The following is a 5,977-nucleotide window of genomic DNA, read 5'->3' as shown; positions in this document are numbered from 1 at the left end:
ATATATATATATATATATATATATATCCATCTGTACCATGTTTGAATAATAATTGACATGTTGTAAATATTTGCAGAAACTATGGAGCACTGCCGAGACGAAGAAGCAGAAGCGATATTGAGGGACATAATCTCAAATGGAAGGGATGAAGTTGCGTCATTTCTCCTCGACACCGTTGTTGGTCAGCTGGAAGAACGGGGTGAAGAAGAGGGCTATGTTCATCATGGCTTCGGCCCATTAATGCCGGTACAAGAACAGGACTATGTTCATGATGGCTCCGGTGACACAATGGAGGAACAAGAAGGAGACCGTGCTGACTGCTCCGGTGACGGAACCGAGCCCGACCAGGTATATATATATATTAGTTAAGCCCGTGCTGACTAGTTGATTGATGCTTCCATTGTTTTGGTATATGTACACATATTAATTACTCTCGTCTTTCTTCCTTATAATTTCTAGCCCTTCGGATCGAGCACAACTTCGGTAAGGAGACGAGGCCCGAAGAAAAAGTTGAGCTCGGATGAACAGTTTGAGATCATAGAAATCGCGCCCGACGGCGAACCAATTAAACCCATCCGGACAAGGAAGGCATTTTCTTCTCAATGCGGGGTTCTTGTTAGGGACAAGACCCCGATCAGCATCCAGCAATGGTATAAGCCTAAGGAGGAAGACGCTCCGGTGTCTTATGTCAATGATATGCAGAAAGAAGATCTTTGGACTCAGTTGAAGGCAAATTTCACCCTACCGCCAGAGGAGGATCCGGAGAAGCCAGTTAAAGAGGAATTAATCAAGTCTTGTGCTCTTAAGAAGATGGCAACCCTAATGAGGAGGTGGAGGAAAGAGCTGAACCAGTTTGTCAAAGATAAAAAGACACCAGAATTCATCGGCAAATATGAGAAGATCAAAGATCACTGGCCCACATTTGTGGCCCACAAGACATCGGAAAAGAGTAAGAAGATGTCGGAGACAAACAAGAAAAATGCTGCGAAGAAGATGCTTCACCATCGCACGGGGTCAGGTGGCTACCTGCAAGCCCGGCCTAAGTGGTCCAAGGCTGAGAATGATCTGCTTGAAAAAGGGATTGAACCAGAGACAATGAGATGGCCAGACCGTTGCCGGACTTGGTTCTTCGGGTCTGGCGGAACCTTGGACCCTGTAACAGGGTTTTGCCAGTGGACGGACGAGCAACTGGAATTACCAGTCAAGAACCTTTGACACTATACCGATGCAGCGTAGCGAGGGACGTTCCTTCCAAACAGGGAGAAGGACGAGCTCACAATGGCCCTTAGGAATCCTGAGCACCCTAGACGGACACGAGGCACGCCAGGCTCCATTCCGTGGAAGGTTGGTTTTCTGGCCGCAGGGGGTTACAAAACCCACGAGAGGAGGAAGAAACTGGAGCAGGACCAACTGCAGGCGCTGCACGAAAGGGTAATGGGGCTAGAGGATCGAGAAGAGGAACGAGAAGCAGCAAATCGCAGCAAACGACCTGCCGAAGCTTGCCCGAAGCTACCCCGCCATCTCAGCCGAGAAGCAGCGTGGCTTCCACCGAGCTGCTTCAGCCGGAGCATGTCTTGACGGCTCCTGCCAGCTATCCCGTGGATGGTATCACGGAGTCTCAAAATTGCCACATGATGGCGCGATGGATGACTTTCAAGGTCAAGGCGGCTGTTGGCCAAGTTTATCCTAGTGGACCCGGCACAACTTATCACTGCCAGCCGATTCCAAAAGGATATGCTAAGGTGATGGTGGATGAAATAACGGAGGGATTTGAGGACCTCGTGCTTTACCACCCTACCGGTGAAGTGGTTAGGCTGGGTTCTGCTCTGAAGACTCCATGCCTATGGAAGAAGGAGCTCATCAACCTTTTGAACTGGACGCCTCCGCCTCCTCCTCCTGCTCCGGCGAGTCAGGGCACTCCGCCTCCTCCACAGCCTCCTCCTCCGGCGAGTGACGATCAGGGCACGCGTGGCGGCACTCCGCCTCCTTCTCCGGCGCATGGCGGCACTCCGCCTCCTTCTCCGCCTGCACCGGCGCTCCCGAGCAGCCAGCAGCATCCTCCTTCTCCGCCTCGCCAGCAAGGGCGGAAGAGACCCGCCGCCGCCCCGGCTGCTCTGGCGCGTCGTACTCCTTCTCCTCCGCCTTGTAAGCAAGCACGAAAGAAGACAGACGCCGCAGCCGCTCCGTCTGCTCCGGCATCTAGCAGCACAACCAGAGGCAGGAGGCAATACAAATACGGTCCATCATCTCTCAAGCCTCTAGAGAAGTTACCATACGAGAGGTCCGAGGATGAAAACGATACGATTGTGCGGACCCACGTGAAGGAGTTCTTTGAAGGGGTGAAAGCAAAGAGACATCCACCTCTGAAGGAGAAGGCAGATCCGGTGAAAGCAAAGCGCACTCTCGACGCCCTGAGGAAACCACCAAAGTCTCCGCCGAGAACCAACTATGAGCGCATTACTGAACAAACATATCTCCAAGCCCAGCGGTCGGAAACTACTGTCAGTGCTAAAAGGTCAAAAGAACGATCAAAGGGGAAAAAATTGCCCGACTCGGCGAACAAGCACAGCAATCGTGCCCCCCGCTCAATGTGTCTAATGCTCCGGGGACGGTGGCCAGTTATGGCAATCTTGACGATTACCAGCCTGACGATGCACTTCCTGATTTCTTGGAGGTGGACGGACACAGATACGAGTACGGGAAGCCTCTCGTCAAAGATGAAAAATCTCTGACAATAATGATGCGAAGATTCCATAATTGGTACATGGAAACCTGCAGAGAGTCTGAGGGTAAGAATGCTTTGTATCTGCATATTAAAGAGGAGCACGATCTCGTTGCAAATGATCTGTTGACTGTTCCATTTGAGGAGTTCTTCGAGTTCTTCAATCAAAAGGCCCTCGATAAATTAATGGTCTTTTGCTACTGCGTGTAAGTACTATTTCTGTCATTAAGTCTCTATATATAGCTCGGCTCTTTCATTGCATGTATTTATAATTAATTATCCTCAATATATATATTATGCAGATTGAAGATCGTCGAGTGCAAAAAACAAGAAATTTATGATATTGGGTTCATTAACACAAATATCATAGATGTATTTCTGGTTGAAAAGAACGTCAAAGAGGCCGAGGACAACTTGCTACAATCGTTAATCAAAAATCAAAACAAAGATACCATACTCTTTCCTTACAACGGCCCGTAAGTGTTACTGTCGTGTGCATATTTGGTTTCCCTTATTACTCAAGCGAGCTTATAGTAATGTAATTGGTGAGTTATGCATGCGTGCGCAGGTACCACTATATTCTTCTGGAGATTAAGCTTGAGCGTGGACTAGTAACCGTCTTAGACTCGAGACGGAGAGATCCCAAATCCTATGCGGACATCACTGAAATGCTCAGCAAGTAAGTTCAATCGATCATTATCGCACCATATCGGCAACTTTTTGTTCATTTCCTGATATCTCAAGTAATAATAATAATTTTCTTTGTCTTGCAGGGTTTGGAAACAGTTCACCGCAGAAGCTCCGGGACTGCCGAAGGAGCTGACGTATAAATGGCCGAAAGTAAGTACTACTGGCTAGCTAGTTGCGCGCATCTCCCGTTGATTCTATAGCTATACTTTCATCAATGCCATTTATAATGCTTCATTATCAGTTTGATTGACCTCTATTTCTCGTAAAGTGCTTGTGGCAGGAGGAAGGGAATGATTTCTGTGGATACTACGTGTGCGAGTTCATCCACACCGCGACTTTGAAAAACAAGCGGGGCTACTCTCAAAGACAATATGAAGTGCGTAAGCAATAATATTCACAATTTCATTTTATTACCCCATCATTTCTGTTGAGTTTCATTCATATATATGTATTAATTAACCCCCTTCTTCAAATTAGACGTGGCAGATGCGAAATGAACTCCTAGAACCAGACCGCATGAAAGCAATTCAAGAGGAATTGGCGGGATTCTTTCTTGACCACGTCATCAATAAAGCCAGAGAATACCATGTGGAAATTGATTTCAAATGCTAGGAGTTTGTAATTAAGAGATCTTATACATATTGTACATGTATGTAGCGAGTAGCGTCGGATGCATGATACGAAAACTTGTTGTTCGACCAATCTCTCGGAGAAGGATGGGTCGATCGATCACTTCTCTCGGTATGCATGACGAACTTCTGTACTGAATGGTTCTCTCGATCACTTATGTATATATAGTACGTAGCGTCGACCAAGCACGGACATAAGAGAGGACACTTCTCTCTATTAATTAGCTAGCTAACACAATATATGAAACACCTAAATTAAGCCCCCAAAACCTCCAACCTCCCCTCCTTTCAAAAAAAAAACAAAAACCCCAGCCAATGGAATGCTGACGCGTGGATGCCTTTTGGTCCCGGTTGGAGCCACCAACCGAGACCAAAGGCCACCTGACTGGGTTCGGCGCACAGGGCCACGTGGAGGCACATTGGTCCCGGTTCTGATTTGAACCGGGACTAATGGGTGGAGGTATTAGTAACGGCCCATTAGTCCCGGTTCATGAACCAGGACTAAAAGCCCTTACGAACCGGGACTATTAGGTGTTTTTCTACTAGTGCATGCTGATGACCTTCTACAGGGGCCCCTCGTCAAGACTCTGGACTCTCCGGTCCACTGGCCGTACGTGCAGCGCACCATGGCGGCCGAGGCCGCGGCCCACGCCGGCGGGCACGCCGCCGCACTCGGGGCGGCTCTGGTCATCGCTTCCAACGTTGCCTGGGCAGTCTGGTTCATCATTCAGGTACGTACAGAACTACACATAATGATATGTACCGTGTACGTGAGAGGGAAATTTGCAGTTTCGCGTGTACAGATTGAAGTAATCGTTTTGCATGGCGTCGGCGTGCAGAAGAGGATGTCCAACACCTTCTCGTCTCCGTACACACGACGACGGTGCTGATGGCGGCAATGGCCAGCGTCCAGAGCGGCGTTATTGCGGTGGCCGCGGAGCACAGGCTCTCGGCGTGGGCGCTCGGGTTCGATATCAGGCTTGTAGGCTCGCTCTACGCGGTAAGAACACATTCTCACCATGTCCAGATCATTAGACACGATGTGAATTATTTATTTATTTTGTCAGTGTGTTGTGGTGGAAGTGGAACTGAACATGTACATAAATATATGTATATATGCAGGGGGTGGTGGCGTCCGGGATTGTGATTGCTGTGATGTCGTGGTGCATTCAGGTGCGCGGGCCGGTGTTCGTGTCCATGTTCAGCCCCATGATGCTCATCATCGTCGCCGTCGTCGGGTGGGGCATCCTCGGCGAGAATATACGCGTCGGCAGGTACCCACGATTCATCGATCGATGCATGCATTTATTCTTGCACAATTTGGTGATGCCTATGCTGATTGCTCATATATATGTTTTTGGATTGTTTTGCTTCAACCAGCGTTATCGGCGCCGTTTTCGTAGTCGTGGGGCTGTACACGGTGCTCTGGGGCAAGGGAAGGGACATCGTTGCCACGGAAACCGTGGAAGACGACGAGGAGAAGAAAATCGGCGGCGGTGAACCGGGCAACGGGGCCGTCGATGGCGTGGCGGCCTTGCGCCCATGCCCCGCTTGATCGTCATGAGGCAACGGCCAAACGTAGCATGGCACGAGATTTGCAGTGCAGTGTCATGGCCTGAGTTTATGCCATCTTGGGGTGTTGAACAGACCAGCATGATTATTATACGCAAAGATTCTAGGTGAATAATACAAAAAAAATAGGTGTGTGAACACGATAAAATCCAAAAACTCTACGATTATTATACACAACAAGAAATAAAATATGGTGCAAATTTGGACTCATCAACTTTTCCATGCTTAAAGTTTTGCTTAGAAAATACCGTGGCTTGTAGGAACAAGATCATCTGGTTCATGAAGCGCGGATAAGTTAAAATTAGTGAGTGTATTGCATCGAGTGAGAACTATAACATATATCCAATTATGATGAACACTCACA

The 5,977-nt window shown here is 48.4% G+C and overlaps 1 pseudogene; it reads left to right on the top strand.

Annotated features, from left to right (window-relative positions):
* The window catches only part of LOC123158367 (WAT1-related protein At1g09380-like), a 39,585-nt pseudogene extending 33,989 nt beyond the window's left edge, over nucleotides 1–5,596 (top strand).
* Nucleotides 5,597–5,977: the final 381 nt, after the last annotated feature.

This window comes from Triticum aestivum, chromosome 7B (assembly GCF_018294505.1).
Source record: "Triticum aestivum cultivar Chinese Spring chromosome 7B, IWGSC CS RefSeq v2.1, whole genome shotgun sequence".
Classification (NCBI taxonomy): Eukaryota; Viridiplantae; Streptophyta; class Magnoliopsida; order Poales; family Poaceae; genus Triticum; species Triticum aestivum.
The sequence above is the reverse complement of the archived record's forward strand: the minus strand, read 5'-3'. Positions and strand labels throughout refer to the sequence as shown.